General features: G+C 58.0%; 1 protein-coding gene across 2 annotated transcripts in view; it reads left to right on the top strand.

Annotated features, from left to right (window-relative positions):
• LOC142486448 (synaptotagmin-like protein 1) overlaps positions 1-24,481 on the top strand; it is a 78,355-nt gene that overhangs the window by 42,683 nt on the left and 11,191 nt on the right. Inside the window, exons 1-3 of one of the 2 annotated variants that reach the window (XM_075585043.1) lie at positions 22,012-22,023; positions 23,568-23,613; positions 23,817-23,847. The gene's annotated coding sequence lies outside the window, so the exon portion shown is untranslated. Of the gene's footprint in view, positions 1-22,011; positions 22,024-23,567; positions 23,614-23,816; positions 23,848-24,481 lie in introns of those variants that run through there. The other variant, XM_075585042.1, reaches the window with a different exon arrangement.

Here is a 24,481-nt window from a genome sequence, read left to right as displayed (position 1 = left end):
CCCAGAGCATGTGACACAGTGAGACGGAGAGATCAGGGACAGCAGGATGGGATCACCCAGAGCATGTGACACGGTGAGACGGAGGGATCAGGGACAGTAGGATGGGATCACCCAGAGCATGTGACACGGTGAGACGGAGAGATCAGGGACAGTAGGATGGGATCACCCAGAGCATGTGACACGGAGAGATCGGGGACAGCAGGATGGGATCCCCCAGAGCATGTGACACAGTGAGACGGAGAGATCAGGGACAGTAAGATGGGATCACCCAGAGCATGTGAGACGGAGGGATCAGGGACAGTAAGATGGGATCACCCAGAGCATGTGACACGGTGAGACGGAGAGATCAGGGACAGTAGGGTGGGATCACCCAGAGCATGTGATACGGTGAGACGGAGAGATCGGGGACAGTAAGATGGGATCACCCAGAGCATGTGACACAGTGAGACGGAGAGATCAGGGACAGCAGGATGGGATCACCCAGAGCATGTGACACGGTGAGACGGAGGGATCAGGGACAGCAGGATGGGATCACCCAGAGCATGTGACACAGTGAGACGGAGGGATCAGGGACAGTAAGATGGGATCACCCGGAGCATGTGACATGGTGAGACGGAGAGATCAGGGACAGCAGGATGGGATCACCCAGAGCATGTGACACGGTGAGACGGAGAGATCAGGGACAGTAGGATGGGATCACCCAGAGCACGTGACACGGTGAGACGGAGGGATCAGGGACAGTAGGATGGGATCACCCAGAGCATGTGACATGGTGAGACGGAGGGATCAGGGACAGTAAGATGGGATCACCCAGAGCACGTGACACGGTGAGACGGAGGGATCGGGGACAGCAGGATGGGATCACCCAGAGCATGTGACACGGTGAGACGGAGGGATCAGGGACAGTAGGATGGGATCACCCAGAGCAGGTGACACGGTGAGACGGAGGGATCAGGGACAGTAGGGTGGGATCACCCAGAGCATGTGACACGGTGAGACGGAGGGATCAGGGACAGCAGGGTGGGATCACCCAGAGCATGTGACACGGTGAGACGGAGGGATCAGGGACAGCAGGATGGGATCACCCAGAGCAGGTGACACGGTGAGACGGAGGGATCAGGGACAGCAGGATGGGATCACCCAGAGCAGGTGACACGGTGAGACGGAGGGATCAGGGACAGTAGGGTGGGATCACCCAGAGCATGTGACACGGTGAGACGGAGGGATCAGGGACAGCAGGGTGGGATCACCCGGAGCATGTGACACGGTGAGACGGAGAGATCAGGGACAGTAGGGTGGGATCACCCGGAGCATGTGACACGGTGAGACGGAGAGATCAGGGACAGCAGGATGGGATCACCCAGAGCATGTGACCAGGTGAGACGGAGAGATCAGGGACAGCAGGATGGGATCACCCTGAGCATGTGACACGGTGAGACGGAGGGATCAGGGACAGCAGGATGGGATCACCCAGAGCATGTGACACGGTGAGACGGAGGGATCAGGGACAGCAGGATGGGATCACCCAGAGCATGTGACACGGTGAGACGGAGGGATCAGGGACAGCAGGATGGGATCACCCAGAGCATGTGACACGGTCAGACGGAGAGATCGGGGACAGCAGGATGGGATCACCCGGAGCATGTGACACAGTGAGACGGAGAGATCAGGGACAGCAGGATGGAATCACCCTGAGCATGTGACACGGTGAGACAGAGGGATCAATGACAGTAGGGTGGGATCACCCAGAGCATGTGACCCGGTGAGACGGAGAGATCAGGGACAGCAGGATGGGATCACCCAGAGCATGTGACACGGTGAGACGGAGAGATCAGGGACAGTAAGATGGGATCACCCAGAGCATGTGACACGGTGAGACGGAGGGATCAGGGACAGCAGGATGGGATCACCCAGAGCATGTGACACAGTGAGACGGAGAGATCAGGGACAGTAAGATGGGATCACCCATAGCATGTGACACGGTGAGACGGAGGGATCAGGGACAGCAGGATGGGATCACCCAGAGCATGTGACCAGGTGAGACGGAGGGGTCAGGGACAGCAGGATGGGATCACCCAGAGCATGTGACAAGGTGAGACGGAGAGATCGGGGACAGCAGGATGGGATCACCGAGAGCATGTGACACGGTGAGACGGAGGGATCAGGGACAGCAGGATGGGATCACCCAGAGCATGTGACACGGTGAGACGGAGGGATCAGGGACAGCAGGATGGGATCACCCAGAGCATGTGACACAGTGAGACGGAGGGATCAGGGACAGCAGGATGGGATCACCCAGAGCATGTGACACGGTGAGACGGAGAGATCAGGGACAGTAAGATGGGATCACCCAGAGCATGTGACACGGTGAGACAGAGAGATCAGGGACAGCAGGATGGGATCTCCCAGAGCAGGTGACACAGTGAGACGGAGAGATCAGGGACAGCAGGATGGGATCACCCAGAGCATGTGACACGGTGAGACAGAGGGATCAGGGACAGCAGGATGGGATCACCCGGAGCATGTGACCAGGTGAGACGGAGGGATCAGGGACAGCAGGATGGGATCACCCTGAGCATGTGACACGGTGAGACGGAGAGATCGGGGACAGTAGGGTGGGATCACCCAGAGCATGTGAGCAGGATGGGATCACCCGGAGCATGTGACACAGTGAGACGGAGAGATCAGGGACAGTAGGATGGGATCACCCAGAGCATGTGACACGGAGAGATCGGGGACAGCAGGATGGGATCCCCCAGAGCATGTGACACAGTGAGACGGAGAGATCAGGGACAGTAAGATGGGATCACCCAGAGCATGTGAGACGGAGGGATCAGGGACAGTAAGATGGGATCACCCAGAGCATGTGACACGGTGAGACGGAGAGATCAGGGACAGTAGGGTGGGATCACCCAGAGCATGTGATACGGTGAGACGGAGAGATCGGGGACAGTAAGATGGGATCACCCAGAGCATGTGACACAGTGAGACGGAGAGATCAGGGACAGCAGGATGGGATCACCCAGAGCATGTGACACGGTGAGACGGAGGGATCAGGGACAGCAGGATGGGATCACCCAGAGCATGTGACACAGTGAGACGGAGGGATCAGGGACAGTAAGATGGGATCACCCGGAGCATGTGACATGGTGAGACGGAGAGATCAGGGACAGCAGGATGGGATCACCCAGAGCATGTGACACGGTGAGACGGAGAGATCAGGGACAGTAGGATGGGATCACCCAGAGCACGTGACACGGTGAGACGGAGGGATCAGGGACAGTAGGATGGGATCACCCAGAGCATGTGACATGGTGAGACGGAGGGATCAGGGACAGTAAGATGGGATCACCCAGAGCACGTGACACGGTGAGACGGAGGGATCGGGGACAGCAGGATGGGATCACCCAGAGCATGTGACACGGTGAGACGGAGGGATCAGGGACAGTAGGATGGGATCACCCAGAGCAGGTGACACGGTGAGACGGAGGGATCAGGGACAGTAGGGTGGGATCACCCAGAGCATGTGACACGGTGAGACGGAGGGATCAGGGACAGCAGGGTGGGATCACCCAGAGCATGTGACACGGTGAGACGGAGGGATCAGGGACAGCAGGATGGGATCACCCAGAGCAGGTGACACGGTGAGACGGAGGGATCAGGGACAGCAGGATGGGATCACCCAGAGCAGGTGACACGGTGAGACGGAGGGATCAGGGACAGTAGGGTGGGATCACCCAGAGCATGTGACACGGTGAGACGGAGGGATCAGGGACAGCAGGGTGGGATCACCCGGAGCATGTGACACGGTGAGACGGAGAGATCAGGGACAGTAGGGTGGGATCACCCGGAGCATGTGACACGGTGAGACGGAGAGATCAGGGACAGCAGGATGGGATCACCCAGAGCATGTGACCAGGTGAGACGGAGAGATCAGGGACAGCAGGATGGGATCACCCTGAGCATGTGACACGGTGAGACGGAGGGATCAGGGACAGCAGGATGGGATCACCCAGAGCATGTGACACGGTGAGACGGAGGGATCAGGGACAGCAGGATGGGATCACCCAGAGCATGTGACACGGTGAGACGGAGGGATCAGGGACAGCAGGATGGGATCACCCAGAGCATGTGACACGGTCAGACGGAGAGATCGGGGACAGCAGGATGGGATCACCCGGAGCATGTGACACAGTGAGACGGAGAGATCAGGGACAGCAGGATGGAATCACCCTGAGCATGTGACACGGTGAGACAGAGGGATCAATGACAGTAGGGTGGGATCACCCAGAGCATGTGACCCGGTGAGACGGAGAGATCAGGGACAGCAGGATGGGATCACCCAGAGCATGTGACACGGTGAGACGGAGAGATCAGGGACAGTAAGATGGGATCACCCAGAGCATGTGACACGGTGAGACGGAGGGATCAGGGACAGCAGGATGGGATCACCCAGAGCATGTGACACAGTGAGACGGAGAGATCAGGGACAGTAAGATGGGATCACCCAGAGCATGTGACACGGTGAGACGGAGGGATCAGGGACAGCAGGATGGGATCACCCAGAGCATGTGACCAGGTGAGACGGAGGGGTCAGGGACAGCAGGATGGGATCACCCAGAGCATGTGACAAGGTGAGACGGAGAGATCGGGGACAGCAGGATGGGATCACCGAGAGCATGTGACACGGTGAGACGGAGGGATCAGGGACAGCAGGATGGGATCACCCAGAGCATGTGACACGGTGAGACGGAGGGATCAGGGACAGCAGGATGGGATCACCCAGAGCATGTGACACAGTGAGACGGAGGGATCAGGGACAGCAGGATGGGATCACCCAGAGCATGTGACACGGTGAGACGGAGAGATCAGGGACAGTAAGATGGGATCACCCAGAGCATGTGACACGGTGAGACAGAGAGATCAGGGACAGCAGGATGGGATCTCCCAGAGCAGGTGACACAGTGAGACGGAGAGATCAGGGACAGCAGGATGGGATCACCCAGAGCATGTGACACGGTGAGACAGAGGGATCAGGGACAGCAGGATGGGATCACCCGGAGCATGTGACCAGGTGAGACGGAGGGATCAGGGACAGCAGGATGGGATCACCCTGAGCATGTGACACGGTGAGACGGAGAGATCGGGGACAGTAGGGTGGGATCACCCAGAGCATGTGAGCAGGATGGGATCACCCGGAGCATGTGACACAGTGAGACGGAGAGATCAGGGACAGCAGGATGGGATCACCCAGAGCATGTGACACGGTGAGACAGAGGGATCAGGGACAGCAGGATGGGATCACCCGGAGCATGTGACCAGGTGAGACGGAGGGATCAGGGACAGCAGGATGGGATCACCCTGAGCATGTGACACGGTGAGACGGAGAGATCAGGGACAGTAGGATGGGATCACCCAGAGCATGTGAGACGGAGGGGGACAGTAAGATGGGATCGCCCAGAGCATGTGACATGGTGAGACGGAGGGATCAGGGACAGTAAGATGGGATCACCCAGAGCATGTGACACGGTGAGACGGAGAGATCAGGGACAGTAAGATGGGATCACCCAGAGCATGTGACACGGTGAGACGGAGGGATCAGGGACAGCAGGATGGGATCACCCAGAGCATGTGACCAGGTGAGACGGAGAGATCAGGGACAGTAGGATGTGATCACCCAGAGCATGTGACACAGTGAGACGGAGAGATCAGGGACAGTAGGGTGGGATCACCCGGAGCACGTGACACGGTGAGACGGAGAGATCATGGACAGCAGGATGGGATCACCCAGAGCATGTGACACGGTGAGACGGAGGGATCAGGGACAGCAGGATGGGATCACCCAGAGCATGTGACACGTGAGACGGAGAGATCAGGGACAGCAGGATGGAATCACCCTGAGCATGTGACACAGTGAGACGGAGAGATCAGGGACAGCAGGATGGGATCACCCAGAGCATGTGACACGGTGAGACGGAGGGATCAGGGACAGTAAGATGGGATCACCCAGAGCATGTGACACAGTGAGACGGAGGGATCAGGGACAGCAGGATGGGATCACCCTGAGCATGTGACACGGTGAGACGGAGGGATCAGGGACAGTAAGATGGGATCACCCAGAGCACGTGACACGGTGAGACGGAGAGATCAGGGACAGTAAGATGGGATCACCCAGAGCACGTGACACGGTGAGACGGAGGGATCAGGGACAGCAGGGTGGGATCACCCAGAGCATGTGACACAGTGAGACGGAGGGATCAGGGATAGCAGGATGGGATCACCCAGAGCATGTGAGACGGAGGGATCAGGGACAGTAAGATCGGAACACCCAGAGCATGTGACACAGTGAGACGGAGGGATCAGGGACAGTAAGATGGGATCACCCGGAGCATGTGACATGGTGAGACGGAGGGATCAGGGACAGCAGGATGGGATCACCCGGAGCATGTGACACAGTAAGACGGAGAGATCAGGGACAGTAAGATGGGATCACCCAGAGCATGTGACACGGTGAGACGGAGGGATCAGGGACAGTAAGATGGGATCACCCAGAGCATGTGACACGGTGAGACGGAGGGATCAGGGACAGTAAGATGGGATCACCCAGAGCATGTGACACGGTGAGACGGAGGGATCAGGGACAGCAGGATGGGATCACCCGGAGCATGTGACACGGTGAGACGGAGGGATCAGGGACAGTAGGGTGGGATCACCCAGAGCATGTGACACGGTGAGACGGAGGGATCAGGGACAGTAAGATGGGATCACCCAGAGCATGTGACACGGTGAGACGGAGGGATCAGGGACAGTAAGATGGGATCACCCAGAGCATGTGACACGGTGAGACGGAGGGATCAGGGACAGCAGGATGGGATCACCCAGAGCATGTGACACAGTCAGACGGAGGGGTCAGGGACAGCAGGATGGGATCACCCAGAGCATGTGACACGGTGAGACGGAGGGATCAGGGACAGTAAGATGGAATCACCCAGAGCATGTGACACAGTGAGACGGAGGGATCAGGGACAGTAAGATGGAATCACCCAGAGCATGTGACACAGTGAGACGGAGAGATCAGGGACAGCAGGATGGGATCACCGAGAGCATGTGACACGGTGAGACAGAGAGATCAGGGACAGCAGGGTGGGATCACCCAGAGCATGTGACACGGTGAGACGGAGAGATCGGGGACAGTAAGATGGGATCACCCAGAGCATGTGACACAGTGAGACGGAGAGATCAGGGACAGCAGGATGGGATCACCGAGAGCATGTGACACGGTGAGACAGAGAGATCAGGGACAGCAGGGTGGGATAACCCAGAGCATGTGACACGGTGAGACGGAGAGATCGGGGACAGTAAGATGGGATCACCCAGAGCATGTGACACAGTGAGACGGAGAGATCAGGGACAGCAGGATGGGATCACCCAGAGCATGTGAGACGGAGAGATCGGGGACAGCAGGATGGGATCACCCAGAGCATGTGACACGGTGAGACGGAGAGATCAGGGACAGCAGGATGGGATCACCCAGAGCATGTGACACGGTGAGACGGAGGGATCAGGGACAGCAGGATGGGATCACCCAGAGCATGTGACACAGTGAGACGGAGGGATCAGGGACAGCAGGATGGGATCACCCGGAGCATGTGACACGGTGAGACGGAGGGATCAGGGACAGTAGGGTGGGATCACCCAGAGCATGTGACACGGTGAGACGGAGGGATCAGGGACAGTAAGATGGGATCACCCAGAGCATGTGACACGGTGAGACGGAGGGATCAGGGACAGTAAGATGGGATCACCCAGAGCATGTGACACGGTGAGACGGAGGGATCAGGGACAGCAGGATGGGATCACCCAGAGCATGTGACACAGTCAGACGGAGGGGTCAGGGACAGCAGGATGGGATCACCCAGAGCATGTGACACGGTGAGACGGAGGGATCAGGGACAGTAAGATGGAATCACCCAGAGCATGTGACACAGTGAGACGGAGGGATCAGGGACAGTAAGATGGAATCACCCAGAGCATGTGACACAGTGAGACGGAGAGATCAGGGACAGCAGGATGGGATCACCGAGAGCATGTGACACGGTGAGACAGAGAGATCAGGGACAGCAGGGTGGGATCACCCAGAGCATGTGACACGGTGAGACGGAGAGATCGGGGACAGTAAGATGGGATCACCCAGAGCATGTGACACAGTGAGACGGAGAGATCAGGGACAGCAGGATGGGATCACCGAGAGCATGTGACACGGTGAGACAGAGAGATCAGGGACAGCAGGGTGGGATAACCCAGAGCATGTGACACGGTGAGACGGAGAGATCGGGGACAGTAAGATGGGATCACCCAGAGCATGTGACACAGTGAGACGGAGAGATCAGGGACAGCAGGATGGGATCACCCAGAGCATGTGAGACGGAGAGATCGGGGACAGCAGGATGGGATCACCCAGAGCATGTGACACGGTGAGACGGAGAGATCAGGGACAGCAGGATGGGATCACCCAGAGCATGTGACACGGTGAGACAGAGAGATCAGGGACAGCAGGGTGGGATCACCCAGAGCATGTGACACGGTGAGACGGAGGGATCAGGGACAGTAAGATGGGATCACCCAGAGCATGTGACACGGTGAGACGGAGGGATCAGGGACAGTAAGATGGGATCACCCAGAGCATGTGACACGGTGAGACGGAGGGATCAGGGACAGCAGGATGGGATCACCCAGAGCATGTGACACAGTGAGACGGAGGGATCAGGGACAGCAGGATGGGATCACCCAGAGCATGTGACACAGTGAGACGGAGAGATCAGGGACAGTAAGATGGGATCACCCGGAGCATGTGACACGGTGAGACGGAGGGGTCAGGGACAGCAGGATGGGATCACCCAGAGCATGTGACACGGTGAGACGGAGGGATCAGGGACAGCAGGATGGGATCACCCAGAGCATGTGACCAGGTGAGACGGAGGGATCAGGGACAGCAGGATGGGATCACCCAGAGCATGTGACACAGTGAGACGGAGAGATCAGGGACAGTAGGATGGGATCACCCAGAGCATGTGACACAGTGAGACGGAGGGATCAGGGACACTAAGATGGGATCATCCAGAGCATGTGACACAGTGAGACGGAGGGATCAGGGACAGTAAGATGGGATCACCCAGAGCATGTGACACGGTGAGACAGAGAGATCAGGGACAGCAGGGTGGGATCACCCAGAGCATGTGACACGGTGAGACGGAGAGATCGGGGACAGTAAGATGGGATCACCCAGAGCATGTGACACAGTGAGACGGAGAGATCAGGGACAGCAGGATGGGATCACCCAGAGCATGTGACCAGGTGAGACGGAGGGATCAGGGACAGCAGGATGGGATCACCCAGAGCATGTGACACAGTGAGACGGAGAGATCAGGGACAGTAGGATGGGATCACCCAGAGCATGTGACACAGTGAGACGGAGGGATCAGGGACACTAAGATGGGATCACCCAGAGCATGTGACACAGTGAGACGGAGAGATCAGGGACAGCAGGATGGGATCACCGAGAGCATGTGACACGGTGAGACAGAGAGATCAGGGACAGCAGGGTGGGATCACCCAGAGCATGTGACACGGTGAGACGGAGAGATCGGGGACAGTAAGATGGGATCACCCAGAGCATGTGACACAGTGAGACGGAGAGATCAGGGACAGCAGGATGGGATCACCGAGAGCATGTGACACGGTGAGACAGAGAGATCAGGGACAGCAGGGTGGGATAACCCAGAGCATGTGACACGGTGAGACGGAGAGATCGGGGACAGTAAGATGGGATCACCCAGAGCATGTGACACAGTGAGACGGAGAGATCAGGGACAGCAGGATGGGATCACCCAGAGCATGTGAGACGGAGAGATCGGGGACAGCAGGATGGGATCACCCAGAGCATGTGACACGGTGAGACGGAGAGATCAGGGACAGCAGGATGGGATCACCCAGAGCATGTGACACGGTGAGACAGAGAGATCAGGGACAGCAGGGTGGGATCACCCAGAGCATGTGACACGGTGAGACGGAGGGATCAGGGACAGTAAGATGGGATCACCCAGAGCATGTGACACGGTGAGACGGAGGGATCAGGGACAGTAAGATGGGATCACCCAGAGCATGTGACACGGTGAGACGGAGGGATCAGGGACAGCAGGATGGGATCACCCAGAGCATGTGACACAGTGAGACGGAGGGATCAGGGACAGCAGGATGGGATCACCCAGAGCATGTGACACAGTGAGACGGAGAGATCAGGGACAGTAAGATGGGATCACCCGGAGCATGTGACACGGTGAGACGGAGGGGTCAGGGACAGCAGGATGGGATCACCCAGAGCATGTGACACGGTGAGACGGAGGGATCAGGGACAGCAGGATGGGATCACCCAGAGCATGTGACCAGGTGAGACGGAGGGATCAGGGACAGCAGGATGGGATCACCCAGAGCATGTGACACAGTGAGACGGAGAGATCAGGGACAGTAGGATGGGATCACCCAGAGCATGTGACACAGTGAGACGGAGGGATCAGGGAAACTAAGATGGGATCATCCAGAGCATGTGACACAGTGAGACGGAGGGATCAGGGACAGTAAGATGGGATCACCCAGAGCATGTGACACGGTGAGACGGAGAGATCAGGGACAGTAAGATGGGATCACCCAGAGCATGTGACACGGTGAGACGGAGGGATCAGGGACAGTAAGATGGGATCACCCAGAGCATGTGACACGGTGAGACGGAGGGATCAGGGACAGCAGGATTGGATCACCCAGAGCATGTGACACGGTGAGACGGAGAGATCAGGGACAGAGGATGGGATCACCCAGAGCATGTGACACGGTGAGACGGAGGGATCAGGGACAGCAGGATGGGATCACCCAGAGCATGTGACACAGTGAGACGGAGAGATCAGGGACAGCAGGATGGGATCACCCAGAGCATGTGACACAGTGAGACGGAGAGATCAGGGACAGCAGGATGGGATCACCCTGAGCATGTGACACGGTGAGACGGAGGGATCAATGATAGTAGGGTGGGATCACCCAGAGCATGTGACCCGGTGAGACGGAGAGATCAGGGACAGGAGGATGGGATCACCCAGAGCATGTGACACGGTGAGACGGAGAGATCAGGGACAGTAAGATGGGATCACCCAGAGCATGTGACACGGTGAGACGGAGGGATCAGGGACAGCAGGATGGGATCACCCAGAGCATGTGACACAGTGAGACGGAGAGATCAGGGACAGCAGGATGGGATCACCCAGAGCATGTGACACGGTGAGACGGAGGGATCAGGGACAGCAGGATGGGATCACCCAGAGCAGGTGACACGGTGAGACGGAGGGATCAGGGACAGCAGGATGGGATCACCCAGAGCAGGTGACACGGTGAGACGGAGGGATCAGGGACAGTAGGGTGGGATCACCCAGAGCATGTGACACGGTGAGACGGAGGGATCAGGGACAGCAGGGTGGGATCACCCGGAGCATGTGACACGGTGAGACGGAGAGATCAGGGACAGTAGGGTGGGATCACCCGGAGCATGTGACACGGTGAGACGGAGAGATCAGGGACAGCAGGATGGGATCACCCAGAGCATGTGACCAGGTGAGACGGAGAGATCAGGGACAGCAGGATGGGATCACCCTGAGCATGTGACACGGTGAGACGGAGGGATCAGGGACAGCAGGATGGGATCACCCAGAGCATGTGACACGGTGAGACGGAGGGATCAGGGACAGCAGGATGGGATCACCCAGAGCATGTGACACGGTGAGACGGAGGGATCAGGGACAGCAGGATGGGATCACCCAGAGCATGTGACACGGTCAGACGGAGAGATCGGGGACAGCAGGATGGGATCACCCGGAGCATGTGACACAGTGAGACGGAGAGATCAGGGACAGCAGGATGGGATCACCCTGAGCATGTGACACGGTGAGACGGAGGGATCAATGACAGTAGGGTGGGATCACCCAGAGCATGTGACCCGGTGAGACGGAGAGATCAGGGACAGCAGGATGGGATCACCCAGAGCATGTGACACGGTGAGACGGAGAGATCAGGGACAGTAAGATGGGATCACCCAGAGCATGTGACACGGTGAGACGGAGGGATCAGGGACAGCAGGATGGGATCACCCAGAGCATGTGACACAGTGAGACGGAGAGATCAGGGACAGTAAGATGGGATCACCCAGAGCATGTGACACGGTGAGACGGAGGGATCAGGGACAGCAGGATGGGATCACCCAGAGCATGTGACCAGGTGAGACGGAGGGGTCAGGGACAGCAGGATGGGATCACCCAGAGCATGTGACAAGGTGAGACGGAGAGATCGGGGACAGCAGGATGGGATCACCGAGAGCATGTGACACGGTGAGACGGAGGGATCAGGGACAGCAGGATGGGATCACCCAGAGCACGTGACCAGGTGAGACGGAGGGATCAGGGACAGTAGGATGGGATCACCCAGAGCATGTGACACGGTGAGACGGAGAGATCAGGGACAGCAGGATGGGATCACCCAGAGCATGTGACACGGTGAGACGGAGGGATCAGGGACAGCAGGATGGGATCACCCAGAGCATGTGACACAGTGAGACGGAGGGATCAGGGACAGCAGGATGGGATCACCCAGAGCATGTGACACGGTGAGACGGAGAGATCAGGGACAGTAAGATGGGATCACCCAGAGCATGTGACACGGTGAGACAGAGAGATCAGGGACAGCAGGATGGGATCTCCCAGAGCAGGTGACACAGTGAGACGGAGAGATCAGGGACAGCAGGATGGGATCACCCAGAGCATGTGACACGGTGAGACAGAGGGATCAGGGACAGCAGGATGGGATCGCCCGGAGCATGTGACCAGGTGAGACGGAGGGATCAGGGACAGCAGGATGGGATCACCCTGAGCATGTGACACGGTGAGACGGAGAGATCGGGGACAGTAGGATGGGATCACCCAGAGCATGTGAGCAGGATGGGATCACCCGGAGCATGTGACACAGTGAGACGGAGAGATCAGGGACAGCAGGATGGGATCACCCAGAGCATGTGACACGGTGAGACAGAGGGATCAGGGACAGCAGGATGGGATCACCCGGAGCATGTGACCAGGTGAGACGGAGGGATCAGGGACAGCAGGATGGGATCACCCTGAGCATGTGACACGGTGAGACGGAGAGATCGGGGACAGTAGGGTGGGATCACCCAGAGCATGTGAGCAGGATGGGATCACCCGGAGCATGTGACACAGTGAGACGGAGAGATCAGGGACAGTAGGATGGGATCACCCAGAGCATGTGAGACGGAGGGGGACAGTAAGATGGGATCGCCCAGAGCATGTGACATGGTGAGACGGAGGGATCAGGGACAGTAAGATGGGATCACCCAGAGCATGTGACACGGTGAGACGGAGAGATCAGGGACAGTAAGATGGGATCACCCAGAGCATGTGACACGGTGAGACGGAGGGATCAGGGACAGCAGGATGGGATCACCCAGAGCATGTGACCAGGTGAGACGGAGAGATCAGGGACAGTAGGATGGGATCACCCAGAGCATGTGACACAGTGAGACGGAGAGATCAGGGACAGTAGGGTGGGATCACCCGGAGCACTTGACACGGTGAGACGGAGAGATCATGGACAGCAGGATGGGATCACCCAGAGCATGTGACACGGTGAGACGGAGGGATCAGGGACAGCAGGATGGGATCACCCAGAGCATGTGACACGTGAGACGGAGAGATCAGGGACAGCAGGATGGAATCACCCTGAGCATGTGACACAGTGAGACGGAGAGATCAGGGACAGCAGGATGGGATCACCCAGAGCATGTGACACGGTGAGACGGAGGGATCAGGGACAGTAAGATGGGATCACCCAGAGCATGTGACACAGTGAGACGGAGGGATCAGGGACAGCAGGATGGGATCACCCTGAGCATGTGACACGGTGAGACGGAGAGATCAGGGACAGCAGGATGGGATCACCCAGAGCATGTGACACGGTGAGACGGAGGGATCAGGGACAGTAAGATGGGATCACCCAGAGCACGTGACACGGTGAGACGGAGAGATCAGGGACAGTAAGATGGGATCACCCAGAGCACGTGACACGGTGAGACGGAGGGATCAGGGACAGCAGGGTGGGATCACCCAGAGCATGTGACACAGTGAGACGGAGGGATCAGGGATAGCAGGATGGGATCACCCAGAGCATGTGAGACGGAGGGATCAGGGACAGTAAGATCGGATCACCCAGAGCATGTGACACAGTGAGACGGAGGGATCAGGGACAGTAAGATGGGATGACCCGGAGCATGTGACATGGTGAGACGGAGGGATCAGGGACAGCAGGATGGGATCACCCGGAGCATGTGACACAGTGAGACGGAGAGATCAGGGACAGTAAGATGGGATCACCCAGAGCATGTGACACGGTGAGACGGAGGGATCAGGGACAGTAAGATGGGATCACCCAGAGCATGTGACACGGTGAGACGGAGGGATCAGGGACAGTAAGATGGGATCACCCAGAGCATGTGACACGGTGAGACGGAGGGATCAGGGACAGCAGGATGGGATCACCCAGAGCATGTGACACAGTGAGACGGAGGGATCAGGGACAGCAGGATGGGATCACCCGGAGCATGTGACACGGTGAGACGGAGGGATCAGGGACAGTAGGGTGGGATCACCCAGAGCATGTGACACGGTGAGACGGAGGGATCAGGGACAGTAAGATGGGATCACCCAGAGCATGTGACACGGTGAGACGGAGGGATCAGGGACAGTAAGATGGGATCACCCAGAGCATGTGACACGGTGAGACGGAGGGATCAGGGACAGCAGGATGGGATCACCCAGAGCATGTGACACAGTCAGACGGAGGGGTCAGGGACAGCAGGATGGGATCACCCAGAGCATGTGACACGGTGAGACGGAGGGATCAGGGACAGTAAGATGGAATCACCCAGAGCATGTGACACAGTGAGACGGAGAGATCAGGGACAGCAGGATGGGATCACCGAGAGCATGTGACACGGTGAGACAGAGAGATCAGGGACAGCAGGGTGGGATCACCCAGAGCATGTGACACGGTGAGACGGAGAGATCGGGGACAGTAAGATGGGATCACCCAGAGCATGTGACACAGTGAGACGGAGAGATCAGGGACAGCAGGATGGGATCACCCAGAGCATGTGAGACGGAGAGATCGGGGACAGCAGGATGGGATCACCCAGAGCATGTGACACGGTGAGACGGAGAGATCAGGGACAGCAGGATGGGATCACCCAGAGCATGTGACACGGTGAGACAGAGAGATCAGGGACAGCAGGGTGGGATCACCCAGAGCATGTGACACGGTGAGACGGAGGGATCAGGGACAGTAAGATGGGATCACCCAGAGCATGTGACACGGTGAGACGGAGGGATCAGGGACAGTAAGATGGGATCACCCAGAGCATGTGACACGGTGAGACGGAGGGATCAGGGACAGCAGGATGGGATCACCCAGAGCATGTGACACAGTGAGACGGAGGGATCAGGGACAGCAGGATGGGATCACCCAGAGCATGTGACACAGTGAGACGGAGAGATCAGGGACAGTAAGATGGGATCACCCGGAGCATGTGACACGGTGAGACGGAGGGGTCAGGGACAGCAGGATGGGATCACCCAGAGCATGTGACACGGTGAGACGGAGGGATCAGGGACAGCAGGATGGGATCACCCAGAGCATGTGACCAGGTGAGACGGAGGGATCAGGACAGCAGGATGGGATCACCCAGAGCATGTGGCACAGTGAGACGGAGAGATCAGGGACAGTAGGATGGGATCACCCAGAGCATGTGACACAGTGAGACGGAGGGATCAGGGACACTAAGATGGGATCATCCAGAGCATGTGACACAGTGAGACGGAGGGATCAGGGACAGTAAGATGGGATCACCCAGGGCATGTGACACGGTGAGACGGAGAGATCAGGGACAGTAAGATGGGATCACCCAGAGCATGTGACACGGTGAGACGGAGGGATCAGGGACAGTAAGATGGGATCACCCAGAGCATGTGACACGGTGAGACGGAGGGATCAGGGACAGCAGGATTGGATCACCCAGAGCATGTGACACGGTGAGACGGAGAGATCAGGGACAGCAGGATGGGATCACCCAGAGCATGTGACACGGTGAGACGGAGGGATCAGGGACAGCAGGATGGGATCACCCAGAGCATGTGACACAGTGAGACGGAGAGATCAGGGACAGCAGGATGGGATCACCCAGAGCATGTGACACAGTGAGACGGAGAGATCAGGGACAGCAGGATGGGATCACCCAGAGCATGTGACACGGTGAGACGGAGGGATCAGGGACAGTAGGATGGGATCACCCAGAGCATGTGACACGGTGAGACGGAGAGATCGGGGACAGCAGGATGGGATCCCCCAGAGCATGTGACACAGTGAGACGGAGAGATCAGGGACAGTAAGATGGGATCACCCAGAGCATGTGAGACGGAGGGATCAGGGACAGTAAGATGGGATCACCCAGAGCATGTGACACGGTGAGACGGAGAGATCAGGGACAGTAGGGTGGGATCACCCAGAGCATGTGATACGGTGAGACGGAGAGATCGGGGACAGTAAGATGGGATCACCCAGAACATGTGACACAGTGAGACGGAGGGATCAGGGACAGCAGGATGGGATCACCCAGAGCATGTGACACGGTGAGACGGAGGGATCAGGGACAGCAGGATGGGATCACCCAGAGCATGTGACACAGTGAGACGGAGGGATCAGGGACAGTAAGATGGGATCACCCGGAGCATGTGACATGGTGAGACGGAGAGATCAGGGACAGCAGGATGGGATCACCCAGAGCATGTGACACGGTGAGACGGAGAGATCAGGGACAGTAGGATGGGATCACCCAGAGCACGTGACACGGTGAGACGGAGGGATAAGGGACAGTAGGATGGGATCACCCAGAGCATGTGACATGGTGAGATGGAGGGATCAGGGACAGTAAGATGGGATCACCCAGAGCACGTGACACGGTGAGACGGAGGGATCGGGGACAGCAGGATGGGATCACCCAGAGCACGTGACACGGTGAGACAGAGGGATCGGGGACAGCAGGATGGGATCACCCGGAGCATGTGACACGGTGAGACGGAGGGATCAGGGACAGCAGGGTGGGATCACCCAGAGCATGTGACACGGTGAGACGGAGGGATCAGGGACAGTAAGATGGGATCACCAGGAGCATGTGACACAGTGAGACGGAGAGATCAGGGACAGCAGGATGGGATCACCCAGAGCATGTGACACGGTGAGACGGAGGGATCAGGGACAGTAGGATGGGATCACCCAGAGCAGGTGACACGGTGAGACGGAGGGATCAGGGACAGTAGGGTGGGATCACCCAGAGCATGTGACACGGTGAGACGGAGGGATCAGGGACAGCAGGGTGGGATCACCCAGAGCATGTGACACGGTGAGACGGAGGGATCAGGGACAGCAGGATGGGATCACCCAGAGCAGGTGACACGGTGAGACGGAGGGATCAGGGACAGTAAGATGGGATCACCCAGAGCATGTGACACAGTGAGACGGAGAGATCAGGGACAGCAGGATGGGATCACCCAGAGCATGTGAGACGGAGAGATCGGGGACAGCAGGATGGGATCACCCAGAGCATGTGACACGGTGAGACGGAGAGATCAGGGACAGCAGGATGGGATCACCCAGAGCATGTGACACGGTGAGACAGAGAGATCAGGGACAGCAGGGTGGGATCACCCAGAGCATGTGACACGGTGAGACGGAGGGATCAGGGACAGTAAGATGGGATCACCCAGAGCATGTGACACGGTGAGACGGAGGGATCAGGGACAGTAAGATGGGATCACCCAGAGCATGTGACACGGTGAGACGGAGGGATCAGGGACAGCAGGATGGGATCACCCAGAGCATGTGACACAGTGAGACGGAGGGATCAGGGACAGCAGGATGGGATCACCCAGAGCATGTGACACAGTGAGACGGAGAGATCAGGGACAGTAAGATGGGATCACCCGGAGCATGTGACACGGTGAGACGGAGGGGTCAGGGACAGCAGGATGGGATCACCCAGAGCATGTGACACGGTGAGACGGAGGGATCAGGGACAGCAGGATGGGATCACCCAGAGCATGTGACCAGGTGAGACGGAGGGATCAGGGACAGCAGGATGGGATCACCCAGAGCATGTGGCACAGTGAGACGGAGAGATCAGGGACAGTAGGATGGGATCACCCAGAGCATGTGACACAGTGAGACGGAGGGATCAGGGACACTAAGATGGGATCATCCAGAGCATGTGACACAGTGAGACGGAGGGATCAGGGACAGTAAGATGGGATCACCCAGGGCATGTGACACGGTGAGACGGAGAGATCAGGGACAGTAAGATGGGATCACCCAGAGCATGTGACACGGTGAGACGGAGGGATCAGGGACAGTAAGATGGGATCACCCAGAGCATGTGACACGGTGAGACGGAGGGATCAGGGACAGCAGGATTGGATCACCCAGAGCATGTGACACGGTGAGACGGAGAGATCAGGGACAGCAGGATGGGATCACCCAGAGCATGTGACACGGTGAGACGGAGGGATCAGGGACAGCAGGATGGGATCACCCAGAGCATGTGACACAGTGAGACGGAGAGATCAGGGACAGCAGGATGGGATCACCCAGAGCATGTGACACAGTGAGACGGAGAGATCAGGGACAGCAGGATGGGATCACCCAGAGCATGTGACACGGTGAGACGGAGGGATCAGGGACAGTAGGATGGGATCACCCAGAGCATGTGACACGGTGAGACGGAGAGATCAGGGACAGTAGGATGGGATCACCCAGAGCATGTGACACGGTGAGACGGAGAGATCGGGGACAGCAGGATGGGATCCCCCAGAGCATGTGACACAGTGAGACGGAGAGATCAGGGACAGTAAGATGGGATCACCCAGAGCATGTGAGACGGAGGGATCAGGGACAGTAAGATGGGATCACCCAGAGCATGTGACACGGTGAGACGGAGAGATCAGGGACAGTAGGGTGGGATCACCCAGAGCATGTGATACGGTGAGACGGAGAGATCGGGGACAGTAAGATGGGATCACCCAGAGCATGTGACACAGTGAGACGGAGAGATCAGGGACAGCAGGATGGGATCACCCAGAGCATGTGACACGGTGAGACGGAGGGATCAGGGACAGTAAGATGGGATCACCCAGAGCACGTGACACGGTGAGACGGAGAGATCAGGGACAGTAAGATGGGATCACCCAGAGCACGTGACACGGTGAGACGGAGGGATCAGGGACAGCAGGGTGGGATCACCCAGAGCATGTGACACAGTGAGACGGAGGGATCAGGGACAGTAAGATGGGATCACCCGGAGCATGTGACATGGTGAGACGGAGAGATCAGGGACAGCAGGATGGGATCACCCAGAGCATGTGACACGGTGAGACGGAGAGATCAGGGACAGTAGGATGGGATCACCCAGAGCACGTGACACGGTGAGACGGAGGGATCAGGGACAGTAGGATGGGATCACCCAGAGCATGTGACATGGTGAGATGGAGGGATCAGGGACAGTAAGATGGGATCACCCAGAGCACGTGACACGGTGAGACGGAGGGATCGGGGACAGCAGGATGGGATCACCCAGAGCACGTGACACGGTGAGACAGAGGGATCGGGGACAGCAGGATGGGATCACCCGGAGCATGTGACACGGTGAGACGGAGGGATCAGGGACAGCAGGGTGGGATCACCCAGAGCATGTGACACGTGAGACGGAGGGATCAGGGACAGTAAGATGGGATCACCAGGAGCATGTGACACAGTGAGACGGAGAGATCAGGGACAGCAGGATGGGATCACCCAGAGCATGTGACACGGTGAGACGGAGGGATCAGGGACAGTAGGATGGGATCACCCAGAGCACGTGACACGGTGAGACGTAGGGATCAGGGACAGTAGGGTGGGATCACCCAGAGCATGTGACACGGTGAGACGGAGGGATCAGGGACAGCAGGGTGGGATCACCCAGAGCATGTGACACGGTGAGACGGAGGGATCAGGGACAGCAGGATGGGATCACCCAGAGCAGGTGACACGGTGAGACGGAGGGATCAGGAACAGCAGGATGGGATCACCCAGAGCAGGTGACACGGTGAGACGGAGGGATCAGGGACAGTAGGGTGGGATCACCCAGAGCATGTGACACGGTGAGACGGAGGGATCAGGGACAGCAGGGTGGGATCACCCGGAGCATGTGACACGGTGAGACGGAGAGATCAGGGACAGTAGGGTGGGATCACCCGGAGCATGTGACACGGTGAGACGGAGAGATCAGGGACAGCAGGATGGGATCACCCAGAGCATGTGACCAGGTGAGACGGAGAGATCAGGGACAGCAGGATGGGATCACCCTGAGCATGTGACACGGTGAGACGGAGGGATCAGGGACAGCAGGATGGGATCACCCAGAGCATGTGACACGGTGAGACGGAGGGATCAGGGACAGCAGGATGGGATCACCCAGAGCATGTGACACGGTGAGACGGAGGGATCAGGGACAGCAGGATGGGATCACCCAGAGCATGTGACACGGTCAGACGGAGAGATCGGGGACAGCAGGATGGGATCACCCGGAGCATGTGACACAGTGAGACGGAGAGATCAGGGACAGCAGGATGGATTCACCCTGAGCATGTGACACGGTGAGACGGAGGGATCAATGACAGTAGGGTGGGATCACCCAGAGCATGTGACCCGGTGAGACGGAGAGATCAGGGACAGCAGGATGGGATCACCCAGAGCATGTGACACAGTGAGACGGAGAGATCAGGGACAGTAAGATGGGATCACCCAGAGCATGTGACACGGTGAGACGGAGGGATCAGGGACAGCAGGATGGGATCACCCAGAGCATGTGACACAGTGAGACGGAGAGATCAGGGACAGTAAGATTGGATCACCCAGAGCATGTGACACGGTGAGACGGAGGGATCAGGGACAGCAGGATGGGATCACCCAGAGCATGTGACCAGGTGAGACGGAGGGGTCAGGGACAGCAGGATGTGATCACCCAGAGCATGTGACAAGGTGAGACGGAGAGATCGGGGACAGCAGGATGGGATCACCGAGAGCATGTGACACGGTGAGACGGAGGGATCAGGGACAGCAGGATGGGATCACCCAGAGCACGTGACCAGGTGAGACGGAGGGATCAGGGACAGTAGGATGGGATCACCCAGAGCATGTGACACGGTGAGACGGAGAGATCAGGGACAGCAGGATGGGATCACCCAGAGCATGTGACACGGTGAGACGGAGGGATCAGGGACAGCAGGATGGGATCACCCAGAGCATGTGACACAGTGAGACGGAGGGATCAGGGACAGCAGGATGGGATCACCCAGAGCATGTGACACGGTGAGACGGAGGGATCAGGGACAGTAAGATGGGATCACCCAGAGCATGTGACACGGTGAGACAGAGAGATCAGGGACAGCAGGATGGGATCTCCCAGAGCAGGTGACACAGTGAGACGGAGAGATCAGGGACAGCAGGATGGGATCACCCAGAGCATGTGACACGGTGAGACAGAGGGATCAGGGACAGCAGGATGGGATCACCCGGAGCATGTGACCAGGTGAGACGGAGGGATCAGGGACAGCAGGATGGGATCACCCTGAGCATGTGACACGGTGAGACGGAGAGATCGGGGACAGTAGGGTGGGATCACCCAGAGCATGTGAGCAGGATGGGATCACCCGGAGCATGTGACACAGTGAGACGGAGAGATCAGGGACAGCAGGATGGGATCACCCAGAGCATGTGACACGGTGAGACAGAGGGATCAGGGGCAGCAGGATGGGATCACCCGGAGCATGTGACCAGGTGAGACGGAGGGATCAGGGACAGCAGGATGGGATCACCCTGAGCATGTGACACGGTGAGACGGAGAGATCGGGGACAGTAGGGTGGGATCACCCAGAGCATGTGACCAGGTGAGACGGAGAGATCAGGGACAGCAGGATGGGATCACCCAGAGCATGTGACACGGTGAGACGGAGGGGTCAGGGACAGCAGGATGGGATCACCCTGAGCATGTGACACGGTGAGACGGAGGGATCAGGGACAGTAGGGTGGGATCACCCAGAGCATGTGACCAGGTGAGACGGAGAGATCAGGGACAGCAGGATGGGATCACCCAGAGCATGTGACACGGTGAGACGGAGGGATCAGGGACAGTAGGATGGGATCACCCAGAGCATGTGACACGGTGAGACGGAGGGATCAGGGACAGTAGGGTGGGATCACCCAGAGCATGTGACACGGTGAGACGGAGAGATCAGGGACAGCAGGATGGGATCACCCTGAGCATGTGACACGGTGAGACGGAGGGATCAGGGACAGTAGGGTGGGATCACCCAGAGCATGTGACCAGGTGAGACGGAGAGATCAGGGACAGCAGGATGGGATCACCCAGAGCATGTGACACGGTGAGACGGAGGGGTCAGGGACAGCAGGATGGGATCACCCTGAGCATGTGACACGGTGAGACGGAGGGATCAGGGACAGTAGGATGGGATCACCCAGAGCATGTGACACGGTGAGACGGAGGGATCAGGGACAGTAGGGTGGGATCACCCAGAGCATGTGACACGGTGAGACGGAGAGATCAGGGACAGCAGGATGGGATCACCCTGAGCATGTGACACGGTGAGACGGAGGGATCAGGGACAGTAGGGTGGGATCACCCAGAGCATGTGACCAGGTGAGACGGAGAGATCAGGGACAGCAGGATGGGATCACCCAGAGCATGTGACACGGTGAGACGGAGGGGTCAGGGACAGCAGGATGGGATCACCCAGAGCATGTGACCAGGTGAGACGGAGAGATCAGGGACAGCAGGATGGGATCACCCAGAGCATGTGACACGGTGAGACGGAGGGATCAGGGACAGTAGGATGGGATCACCCAGAGCATGTGACACGTGAGACGGAGAGATCAGGGACAGTAGGGTGGGATCACCCAGAGCATGTGACACGGTGAGACGGAGGGATCAGGGACAGTAGGATGGGATCACTCAGAGCATGTGACACAGTGAGACGGAGGGATCAGGGACAGCAGGATGGGATCACCCTGAGCATGTGACACGGTGAGACGGAGAGATCAGGGACAGCAGGATGGGATCACCCAGAGCATGTGACACGGTGAGACGGAGAGATCAGGGACAGCAGGATGGGATCACCCAGAGCATGTGACGAGGTCAGATGGAGGGATCAGGGACAGCAGGACACAGACGGGACAGTGACGGAGAGGACATGCAGTGCTGTAACTCCTTCTGTCCCAGACGCCTCACTCGGCTCTGGCCCATCTGACACTGAATGTGGTGACATGTTCGAGGCGTGTCCTGATTTATGTGTTTCTTGTCATAGGTTGTCCAGCAACTCCCTATCTGAGCAGCTCTCCGATGACACTCAGGTCCGTACCGGCCCATACACAGCCCCACTGTAATATATTCCTCTTCTCTCCCCCCCCTCGCCATCCTGATAGGGGTATCTACCTCTCAGTCATCCCTGTGGCTCCATTGCATGTTACATATGACACTACACGCTGCCGGACACACGTCCCCTCCCCTCGTCACAGGTGCCATGACTTATGTTGTAATCTCGTTTCTGCTTTAGGAAGAGGACAGCTTCGAGGAGGATGAGGAAGGTGACACCCTCTGTCTGCCACTCTTCTCCCCCTCCTGTCCGTGACACCTCATCTGACCTTGTGACATTACTGACACACCCCATGTCTCTGTCTCCCGGTGACGACACCTCCCATGTCTCTGTCTCCCGGTGACGACACCCCATGTCTCTGTCTCCCGGTGATGACACCCCATGTCTCTGTCTCCCAGTGACGACACCCCATGTCTCTGTGTCCCGGTGACGACACCCCATGTCTCTGTCTCCCAGTGACGACACCCCATGTCTCTGTGTCCCGGTGACGACACCCCATGTCTCTGTCTCCCAGTGACGACACCCCATGTCTCTGTCTCCCAGTGACGACACCCCATGTCTCTGTCTCCCGGTGACGACACACCCCATGTCTCTGTCTCCCGGTGACGACACCCCATGTCTCTGTCTCCCGGTGACGACACCTCCCATGTCTCTGTCTCCCGGTAACACACCCCATGTCTCTGTCTCCCGGTGACGACACCCCATGTCTCTGTCTCCCGGTGACGACACACCCCATGTCTCTGTCTCCCGGTGACGACACCTCCCATGTCTCTGTCTCCCGGTGACGACACCTCCCATGTCTCTGTCTCCCGGTGACGACACCCCATGTCTCTGTCTCCCGGTGA

This window comes from Ascaphus truei, unplaced genomic scaffold (genome assembly GCF_040206685.1).
Source record: "Ascaphus truei isolate aAscTru1 unplaced genomic scaffold, aAscTru1.hap1 HAP1_SCAFFOLD_873, whole genome shotgun sequence".
Lineage (NCBI taxonomy): Eukaryota > Metazoa > Chordata > Amphibia > Anura > Ascaphidae > Ascaphus > Ascaphus truei.
The sequence above is the reverse complement of the archived record's forward strand: the minus strand, read 5'-3'. Positions and strand labels throughout refer to the sequence as shown.